General features: G+C 41.8%; 1 non-coding gene across 1 annotated transcript; it reads right to left on the reverse strand.

The window, feature by feature from the left end:
- Positions 1-5,113: 5,113 nt before the first annotated feature.
- On the reverse strand, positions 5,114-5,220 carry LOC111890679 (small nucleolar RNA R71). Its single transcript, XR_002849939.2, has one exon. It is a non-coding gene; the product is annotated as a small nucleolar RNA R71 (small nucleolar RNA).
- Positions 5,221-11,660: the final 6,440 nt, after the last annotated feature.

Here is an 11,660-nt window from a genome sequence, read left to right on the forward strand (position 1 = left end):
AAAGCTTTACGACCATGGAGAACAAAAGGGCACGAAGAATTATGTCACTAAATCAAAGAAGGGGGATGATAACAAGAAAATTTGGGGAAAGAAGAGGAAGGTGAAACAAACTCAAGAGTCTGGGAAGAAGCAACAAATCATAGCAGTTCACACTACTACCACTCCTGCTACATCAACAACAGCTACACCAGCACCTGCAAAGCCATATGTAGGATCTCTCTCAAAATGTGATAAATGTAATTTCCACCATAACGACACATGTTGAGATATGCAGTGCACCAACTGTAACCGAAGAGGGTACACCACTCGGTATTGCAGAGCACCGTCACAACAAAACAACCAACCCAACAATGCAGTGGCAAGTCAATTGTGTTATGGGTGAGGAGATACTGACCATTTCAAAAGAAAATGTCCCAAGTCAATAATCAGAATGCATGAGAAACAAGTAGAGTCCTCACGATGGGACATGAGGAGGCTGTAAGGGATCCGACGGTAGTCACTGGTACGTTCCTCCTTAACAATATCTACGCAAGCATCTTATTTGATAGTGGGGCGAAACGAAGTTTCGTGAGTCATAAATTTAAACACTTACTCAATCAAAGTTCCCAAAAGTTAAACGAAACCTTCACGGTAGAAATGGCTAATGAGAATTTTCTAGGGTGCACATTAACTTTAAATAATAACTCATTCCAAATCAACTTGATGTCGGTTACTATTAGAAGCTTTGATGTGATCATCGGTATGGATTGGTTAAGCCCCCACCATGTTGATATTATGTGCTACGAGAAGGCCGTTCGCCTTCACCTACCCCACGATGAAACCCTGATGATTTATGGAGATAAACCTAGCACGAGCCTCCGTCTCATCTCGTGCATCAAGGCATAAAAGTGCTTGCACAAAAAGAACCAAGCCTTCCTAGCACACGTGGTGGATAAAAAGAACGAAGAAAAGAGCATCAAGGACATCCCGAAGGTGTGCGGTTTTCTAGACGTATTTCCTGAAGACCTATTAGGAATACCCCATGAACGGCGGGTCGATTTTCAGATTGACCTGGTACTCGAAGCCACGCCAATTGCCAAATCACCGTATAGATTAGCCCCTGCAGAAATGCAAGAGCTCTCCAGATAATTGAGCGAGTTACAAGACAAAGGGTTCATAAGACCGAGCTTCTCTCCTTAGAGAGCTCCTGTTTTGTTTGTTAAAAAGAAAGATGGTTCTTTCCGCATGTGTATCAATTACCGTGAATTCAACAAGCTCACCGTAAAAAATCGATACCCTCTTCCTCAGATCGATGATCTATTTGACCAGTTACAAGGAGCCAGTTACTTCTCGAAGATAGATCTAAGGTCTGGATACCATCAACTGCATGTCTGAGAAGAAGATGTCCTTAAAACCGCCTTCTAAACTCGTTACAGGCATTATGAATTTGTGGTAATGCCTTTCGGTCAAACGAATGCGCCTGCAGCATTTATGGACCTGATGAACCGAGTCTACCGACCTTTCCTTGACAACTTCGTGATAGTTTTTATCGACGACATACTGGTTTATTCATGAAGTAAAGAAGAACACGGCCAACATTTGTGGTAGGTTTTGGAAACATTCAGAGCGAAGAAGCTATACGCGAAATTCTCCAAGTGCGAGTTATGGATCCGCATAGTGGACTTTCTGGGACACGTGGTCAGTGAAGAGGGAATATATGTGGACCTATCCAAGATCAAAGGGATCGAGGGTTGGGCAACCCCGAGAACCCCAATGGAGATCAGGTAATTCTTAGGCCTCGTTGGCTATTACAGGAGGTTCATTCAGAATTTCTCCAAGATCGCCAAGCCACTCGCCGCTCTAACCCGGAAGGGTGTACCCTTCACCTGGGAGACGAAACAGGAGGTTGCCTTTCAAACCCTGAAACAAGCCCTCTGCAGTGCTCCGGTGTTATCTCTTCCAGAGGGAACAGAAGATTTCATAGTTTATTGTGACGCATCCAATCAGGGGTTAGGTTATGTACTTATGCAGCGCAGAAAAGTTATAGCCTATGTGCCAAGGTAGCTAAAAACCCATGAAGTGAATTATACCACTCACAATCTTGAGCTGGGAGCGGTGGTCTTCGCTCTAAATATTTGGAGGCACTACCTCTACGGGACGAAGTGCACCATTTTCACAGACCACAAAAGCCTCCAACATATCCTAAACCAGAAAGAACTAAACATCAGACAACAGTGATGGGTTGAGCTGCTGAACGACTATGAATGTGAGATCTGGTACCACCGGGCAAGGCCAATGTGGTGGCCGATTCCCTAAGCAGAAAAGAATACTCGGGTCGCCGAGTGAGAACACTAACGATGACCATTCATTCCTACTTGTCTTCACAAATCAAGGAGGCTCAGCTGGAAACCTTGATACCAGAAAACGTCGCAAACGAAGCCATGCATGGAATGGATAAGAAACTTACAATCAAGGATGATGGAGCCTATTACCTCATGGATCGGATCTGGACCCATAAGTTCGGAGGTTTCAGAGATATAGTCATGAATGAAGCCCACAAGACAAGATACTCTGTCCATCCGGGTTCCAACATAATGTACCTGGATCTCAAACAACATTATTGGTGGCCGAATATGAAAGCTGAAATTGCTACCTATGTGAGAAAGTGTCTGACTTGCGCTAAAGTAAAGATAGAATATCAGAAGCCCTCGGGTCTATTGCAAAACTACCCCCATCTCTTCTCTAGTGCTTAAGGGCTACTCTCGAACGAATTTCGGGACGAAATTCCCTTGATATGTGCATAATTAGTTAATTATTTAGTATACATTTTTATTCATTTTTAACTAATTATGTGAATAATAAGGACAAAAGGTACTTAATATTGTTTAAATTTTGTTTTCAGTTCAAAAGACATGCTTGGGAGTAAAAGGGAGCAAGGGAAAGCAATTGAAGACCAAAGAATGAAGATTGAGGAACAAAAGACCATCTACTCGGCGAGTACACGAGTATACTCGGCGAGTCTAGCTGAATATTCCAGAAGATAGACACGACTCCTGATCTAAGACAGATAACAACGAGTCTACTCGGCGAGTTGGGTCTGCTACTCGCCGAGTACCCCCTGTTTTGAGATATCTATAAAAATCAAACCTTTATCTGATGGGACAACACTTTTGGCGATTTTTGAAGATCCTTCTGCGATTGAGAGCACTGGAAGACGCTGAGGAATTCTAATCTCCAACCTTTTGAAGAATTGAAGCAACTAGGTTAATCATTCCACTTAGCTTTAGGATTTGAGTATGTCTAATCTAGTTGAACTTGTTTTTGTGTGTGATTTTACTGCAACTATGAACTAATTTCGTTTTTGTTTCTGTTTGGGGAATACCAAGGAACTCCTATGGTTTAATTCTTAGTTTTTGATTAATTGTTTATTAGTGATCTATTAAATTAAGTTTGTTAAAGACCCTTATGCATTAATCACGATTATTTTCTGTTAATTGGAAGACAATTAAGCTGCGTGAACATCTCTTAGTTGTTAACCTCATATGTCTATGTGAACACTAATTCATATGCTTAGGAATAATGATTATGAAACTAAGATTAATAAGACAATAATTAGATTAATGTGTGAGCTTGTTTGAGAAACCATCAAACAAGAGGTTAATTGATTTACTAAATTGATTCACCACTACAAATCTTATTTAATCCAAATCATTAATCTAGGGAATTAATTAGTTTAAACATTTGATCACCGCTTAAATTAGTTAATTGTCTAAGGGTTAGGAGTAATGGACATGAACCTAACCACTTTAATTGGTAGCCAATAACAATTAATCTATCATAAATACAAATAACCATAGGAGTGAATTGGTTGAACCTAAATAGAAACATCTTTATCAAATTTGGTGAATTAGTTGTTTGCTTTAGTCATTTAGTTAATTAAGTGTTGCTTAAGTTTCTAGTCTTGTAAAACTAGAAGAAAAACCTTTTACTTTCATTAATTGTTTTAGTTAAAATTAGTTATTAGTTTAATTTTCCGTTCCCTGAGTTCGACACCTTACTTACTAAACTATACCACTAAAAGACAGGTTCACTGCCTTTGTGTGCTAAATATATCAATAAAAGTAGGGATAAAACAAGTGCATTTTACACACATCAAGTTTTTGGCGCCTTTGCCAGGGAACAGTTCTAAATAATTAATCTAATTCCTAATTTTTTCGATCCTTTGTGTGAGTTTACTTGCATAAAGTGACTTTATTGCAGTTAGTAGTCAGTAATTAGGTTTTAGTATCTGTTTTAGTTTTAATATTAAGTTTATAATTTTTTCAAAAACACACTGGTACTCGCCGAGTGCAGTCGCACCTACTCGCCAAGTACAAGCGTAATCAGCAGTTAATTTTCGATTTCTTTTAGTACATTTTTTTGTTCTTTTTACGCTTTTATTCTGTTTATTTCAGGACTTTCATGACCAGAGGATCAAACACTCCGCTGGTACCCCCGTTTGAAGATCCCGAAACCGCATTGAAAAGAAACAAGGGAAAGGCCGTGGAGAGTTCAAGTACACCAAAGAAGTCACCCTTGTCCAATTTGAAGACTGTTTTTAGGAAAAAGAAGAGCAGCAAGTCAAGAGCATCCAGCGCTTCCTTAGTAATCGACGAACCGGCGAAGGAGGATATCGAGTACGAGACCGAGGAAGAAGAGGACCCGACATACGAGCACGAAACCGAGTCCGAGGAAGAGTTAGCTGTCACAATGGCTAACATTGATGAAATCCCCATGGGAGAATGGAAGAAGAGGATGCGGGACGACACTGGCCCGAGACTTGTGCAACCCGCAATTCCCGCGACTGCTACCTTCGAGCTAAAGGGTCATATCCTAGATTTACTTAAGGAAATACCTTTTTATGGAAAATACCATGAAGATGCCTACAAACATTTGGATGAAGTCAATGATGTAGTTGATTACTTCAATGTTCCAAATGTGCCCCGCGAGACTCAGCTACTTTGTATGCTTCCGGTGACATTCAAAGGTGCTACAAAAGACTGGCTCAAGTCACTCCCCCCCCGGATCAGTCACCACTTGGGCCAAGATGAAAGAAGAATTCATTGATCACTTTTGCCCACCTTCCAAGATAGCCAAGTTGAAGAAGGCCATTGCTAACTTTGAACAACAAGTTGGAGAGTCGCTATATGAAGCATGTGAGAGGTACAAGAGCTTACTAAGAAACTGCCCACACCATGACCTAAACAGCCAGCAAGAAGTATCCATCTTCTATGATGGAGTCAATGTCACAACCAGGCAGTTACTAGACTCGCAAGGCCCGCTCACAAAGAAGCCACCCCCGGTGATCAAAGAATTGATTGAAGAATTCTCTAAACACTCTAGAGAATACCACAACCCTAGGCATGATGTCACTAGGGGAGCCGCTTATGCAGCTACTGAAGACTTATCCGCGGTCATGGCTATGCTAAAAACAATGGATAGGAGGATGGATAAGATGGATCAAACAATCCATGCTATTCGGGTGGGTTGTGAAAACTGCAATGGGCCTCACCTCTATAGAGACTGTGATTTAGATGAGAATGGCAGCAAGAAGGCGCAAGTGTGTTATTCAAGTGGGGACCGATATAATGAAGACTGGCGCAAACAAAAGAAAGATTGTCTCCCTTATGAAGAGTACAAGAAAGCCAAGGAGGAAAGGTTTAGGCAAAAAGGGAGAGGGTTCTACCAAAAGGAGGAGTCGGTGCAAGAAAGGAAGCCAAGCTTGGAAGAAATGCTCACCAAATTTGTAGCTGCTTCAGAAAAAAGACATAGTGACCATGATGCTGCAATTCAAGAAACAAGGACCATGCTTAGGAACCAGCAAGCATCTATCCACAATATAGAGACACAGCTTGGACAACTTGCTCAACAAATTAACCAAAGGTCACCGGGCGAACTTCTTAGCAAAACTAAAAATAACCCACGAGGCGCGCACATAAACATAGTCACAACAAGAAGTGGGAAGATAATCACTCCCCTGACACCTATTCAGACTGAGTCATCCAAGAAATCACAGAAGGAGGAGGCAGAAAAGCAAGCAGGAAACCAAGAAATACACTCTGACAGCCCTACTCGCCGAGTACCACGTATGGACTCGGCGAGTACATCACAAAATCCCACCACACAGATTCCTGAAAAACTTTACCAGCCTCCCATGCCATACCCAGCCCGAGCTAAGAAGGAGAAGCAGGAAGAGGAGTATCAGAAGTTTATAGATCATATCAAAACTCTTCAAATCAACATTCCCTTCATTGAAGCTGTCATGCAAATGCCCAAGTATGCAAAGTTCCTTAAGGAACTTCTCACTAATAGAAGGAAGATGGAAGAAGTGAAGAAGGTAGTACTCAATGAAAACTGCTCAGCTGCTATGCTAAATAAGCTACCAAAGAAGAAAGGTGATCCGGGGAGTTTGACCTTACCTTGCCAATTTGGCAACTTGACCATCATTCATGCCTTAGCCGATTCGGGAGCAAGTGTGAATCTAATGCCATATTCGTTCTTTAAGAAGCTGGATCTCCCGGAACCAAGGCCAATCCGCATGGCAATACACTTGGCGAACAAAACAGTCACCTTCCCAAGAGGCATATGCGAAGACATACTAGTCAAGGTGGACAAATTCGTCTTTCCCGCTGATTTTATCATTCTAGACATGGAGGCGGATCCACAAGTGCCAATCATCCTTGGAAGACCCTTCCTCAACACGGCAAGTGCTATAGTAGACATAAGGGACTCAAAGCTCACCTTACGGGTAGGAGAAGATTCAGTCACATTTGGAGTGGACCAAGCCATGAAGTATTCAAGGAACAGTGACGACACGGCATTCTCAATCGATATGTTAGATGAATTATTGGAGGAATGCATAACTGAAGATTCCATCAAGTTCACAGCTGAGGATGAAGAATTTGATCTTGAAAAAGACTTGATGGAAATTGAAAGACTGCTGGAAGAAGCCGACTACGAAGAATTGGTGAAGAACACTGACAGTTCTACTCGCCGAGTAGGACCGATCTACTCGCCGAGTACCTCTGAAGAAAAGGCAGAAGTCGTAAATACAGCCACAAACTCGCCGAGTACCCTACCTACACTCGGCGAGTCCAACAGTCAGAACCAAAAATCGGAGCTTAAAACTTTACCAGATCATTTGGAGTATGCTTTTCTCGAAAAAGGCAACCAAAAGCCAGTAATTATAGTCTCTGACCTGACCAATTATGAAAAAGAAGAGCTCGTGCAAGTGTTGAAGAAGCGGAAACGGGCCATAGCATGGAGCATCACCGACATCAAGGGAATAAGTCCATCCTATTGCTCCCACAAGATCAATCTGGAAGAAGGAGCAAAGCCGGTTGTACAGCACCAAAGAAGACTAAACCCGAATATGCAAGAAGTAGTCAAGAAGGAAGTGGTAAAACTCTTAGATGCGGGAATTATATATTCCATTTCCGACAGTCCATGGGTGAGTCCGGTCCAAGTGGTGCCCAAGAAAGGAGGGATGACGGTCATACCCAATGAAAAGAAAGAGCTAATTCTGACACGAACGGTAACCGGTTGGAGAGTGTGCATCGATTATCGAAAGCTAAACGATGCCACTCGTAAAGACCATTTTCCCTTACCTTTTATTGATCAAATGCTAGAAAGATTATCGGGCCATAGCTATTATTGCTTTCTAGATGGATTTTCGGGTTATTTTCAAATACCCATTGACCCAATGGACCAAGAAAAGACCACATTCACTTGCCCAAGTAGGACTTTCGCTTATAGACGCATGCCTTTTGGGTTATGCAATGCACCCGCGACTTTTCAAAGGTGTATGACAGCTATATTCCACAATATAGTGGAAAAATTCATGGAAGTTTTTATGGACGATTTTTCCATTTTTGGATCATCTTTCCATGATTGTCTCACTAATCTTGATTTAATGCTTGCTAGGTGTGAAAAAACCGATTTGGTCCTCAATTGGGAGAAATGTCATTTTATGGTCAAGGAGGGTATAGTGTTGGGCCACAAGATTTCCAAAATGGGAATTGAAGTGGATAGGGCAAAGATAGACACTATTGCCAAATTACCCCCACCAACTAATGTGAAGGGCATTAGGAGTTTTCTAGGACACGCGGGTTTTTACCGGCGTTTCATAAAAGATTTTTCAAAAATAACTAGACCTCTAACACAATTACTACTAAAAGATGCACCATTTGAATTCACTAAAGAGTGTTTAGAGGCATTTGAATTTTTAAAGGAAAAACTAACTAATGCCCCGATCATTATTGTACCAAATTGGAACTTACCTTTTGAGATTATGTGTGATGCTAGTGATTATGCATTAGGAGCTGTCCTTGGTCAAAGGGTTGATAAGCACTTTCAACCCATATATTATGCTAGCAAGACTCTAAACTCGGCCCAAGAAAATTACACCACCACTGAAAAAGAATTACTAGCTATGGTGTATGCATTTGACAAATTCCGCCCTTATTTAGTTTTATCTAAAACTACTATTTTTACTGACCACTCGGCTATCAAGTATTTGTTTTCCAAACAGGATGCCAAGCCAAGACTGATACGATGGGTGCTACTTCTTCAAGAATTTGACATAGAGATACGAGACAAGAAGGGAATGGAGAATGTGGCAGCTGACCACTTGTCAAGGCTTGAGAACCCGCAATTGGAAGAAGATAAAGTTGGAGACGACTTCCCGGACGAGTACATCATGGTGACAGTGGGAGAAGAGCCATGGTTCGCGGACATAGCTAATTACTTAGCTACAAAATACATCCCGAAAGATTTTAGCAGTCAACAAAAGAAGAAATTCTTTGCTGAATTAAAATATTACTTTTGGGATGAGCCATACCTCTTTCGAAGATGTGCGGATGGGATCATACGAAGATGCGTATTCGGAAAGGAAAGCCGAAAAATACTAGAGCATTATCATAGCGGGCCCGCGGGTGGACATCATGGAGCACATTACACGGCGAAGAAGATCTTTGACATTGGGTTTTATTGGCCCACAATTTTTAAAGATGCAACCCAATTTGTCAAAGAATGTGATGCTTGTCAAAGGGTGGGAAACATTTCATCTCGAAACGAAATGCCACAACATAGTATCCAAGTATGCGAGGTGTTCGATGTGTGGGGAATTGACTTCATGGGACCATTTCCCATGTCCAAACGAAACAAATACATACTAGTGGCGGTGGATTACATATCCAAATGAGCGGAAGCACAAGCATTACCAACAAATGACGGACGGGTGGTAGTACGGTTTTTAAAGAAACTATTTTCACGATTTGGAGTCCCAAAAGCCCTTATAAGTGACCGAGGCACACATTTTGCCAATGATCAATTGGAAAAGGTGTTAAAGCAATATGGGATCACCCATAAGTTTTCCACATCATACCATCCACAAACTAGTGGACAAACCGAAGTGACAAATCGAGCCTTAAAGCGAATTTTGGAGAAATCAGTGGGGAGCAATCGCAAGGAATGGTCGGATAAGCTAGATGATGCACTTTGGGCCTTTCGTACAGCTTTCAAAAGACCTATTGGTACCACACCATATAGGTTAGTTTATGGAAAGCAATGTCATTTACCGGTGGAGCTAGAACACAAGGCGTTTTGGGCTTTGAAGAGGTGTAATTTCAACATGGAGGAATTAAAGAGCAGCCGGTTAATGCAAATGAATGCTCTTGAAGAACTAAGGAATGATGCATACTCTAGTTCATGGCTATATAAAGAGAAGACCAAGATGTGGCATGACAAAAGGATTAAAGATAAACAAATTCATGAAGGCCAAAAAGTGTTGCTCTTTAACTCAAGACTAAAGTTTTTCTCGGGAAAACTTAAGTCAAGGTGGGATGGGCCTTTTATAGTGAAGACGGTGTTTCCACATGGTGCTATAGAGCTATTATCAAGAGATGGCACGCCTTTCAAGGTCAATGGTCATAGGGTTAAAAAATATGAAGAAGGAGTCCCTCGGAATGAAGGAATGGAAGAGTTGCTGTTGCTGGAAAGGATTGCAACCACGTAGAAGAGGAGGAGTCCAACTAATGACTCCCTAAAAAGAAGCGCTTCTCGGGAGGTAACCCGAGTTTCAAGTTTGCATTTTCTTTCCTTTTCTTTATTTTTATTATTTTTCTTTTCTTCATCTATTTTTGAGAACATAACTGTTTGAGGACAAGCAATGCTTAGAGTGTGGGGTGGATGGTTTAAAAAATGAGAAAATACATAAATTTTTCAAAATTGTCAGAAAATTTTTCAAAATGCAAGGTTTACTCGCCGAGTAGGCACGTTTACTCGGCGAGTACCTACCCGAGTAACCCGAAAAAACGCGTAACTGCATATGTACTCGGCGAGTAGGTCCGATCTACTCGGCGAGTAGCCAATTTACACGGGTGAAATATAAGTCTGTAAAAAAAGAGGGTTTTTCACCCATTTCACCTCATACTCGCCGTGCACAGCAATTCCTCGAGTAGCTAGGCGATTTTCGCGATTTCGTCTCAGTTCTCCGATTTTCCACTCGATTTGCATCATTCAACCAAAAAGGTAACATCTTTACACTATAAACTCGTTAAAGGTTCGATCTTTATCGTAGATTTGCCCCAATTTTGCTTGATTTCGAATTTGGGGGTTTCCTCAAATTCTAGGGTTTCGAATTAGCCATGAATCACGTAATATTATGACGAATTTTTTTATGATTTATGGTTAGATAGCCCATTACAACAAACCCCTATGGAAAAATTGGATTATTAGACGCTATACACAGGTCCAAGACAATACAGTCCCGATGTTCATCCTACTCGCTGAGTAGGTCGTGTACTCGGCGAGTAGATGACTATTCAGACCCACTGTCTTTGTTTTTAATTACTGGGTATTGTTGCTGGTGTGTTTTTTGGTGTTTGTATGCAGGAACCATGGCTAGAAGGGGGCAGTCTTCGCGCGGGGGAAGCCAAAGTGATATTCCATGGCTTTCCTTTCAACACATAACTTCCAAGTCATCCCAAACAAGGGCTAGAAACAGGTTGGAGGCCCTCAAGCAAAAGGAAATTCATCTCCCAAACGCGGTTGATTGGGGTTGGCTGGGCAATGTAGGGTTGGAGGAGGAGCTTACACCTTATTTGGTGAAAGAGTGCAGTTTGGGGTACACCACCATCATGTGTGATGGGTGGTTACAATTGTTCAAAATTAAGGAATCCGTGTATGTTGAGTTGTGCTGGGAGTTTTTCGCTACCATCTAATTCTGAGGTGGTAGTGACTACTACAATCCCAACATAATCTCTTTTTCTTTGGGTGGAGAGCTGCGACAATGCAGCATTGCTGAGTTCTCATGGAGGTTGGGAATTTATGATCAAAGCATGATGTTGACGGAAGATTTTGAAGCATTCTTGGAAAACAGCCACAAAGAACTTCCCGAGGCAGTGGTGGCCTCAACATGGTGGAACACGATCGCCAACCGAGTTTATATTCCTTCCACCGCCCAAGAAGGCCACATCCGCTCACCAATCCACCGCCTTATTCACCGACTTGTTGCCAGTACCATCAACCAGAGGAAGGATTGGGACAAGGTCCCAACCCTTGACATCTTCTATTTATGGAGTATCATTACTCCCGAAGCCTTTGCAACCTCCCGTACTGCATTGCCAAATTCCTTGCCGAAG

The sequence above is a fragment of the Lactuca sativa genome, chromosome 5, assembly GCF_002870075.4.
Source record: "Lactuca sativa cultivar Salinas chromosome 5, Lsat_Salinas_v11, whole genome shotgun sequence".
NCBI lineage: Eukaryota > Viridiplantae > Streptophyta > Magnoliopsida > Asterales > Asteraceae > Lactuca > Lactuca sativa.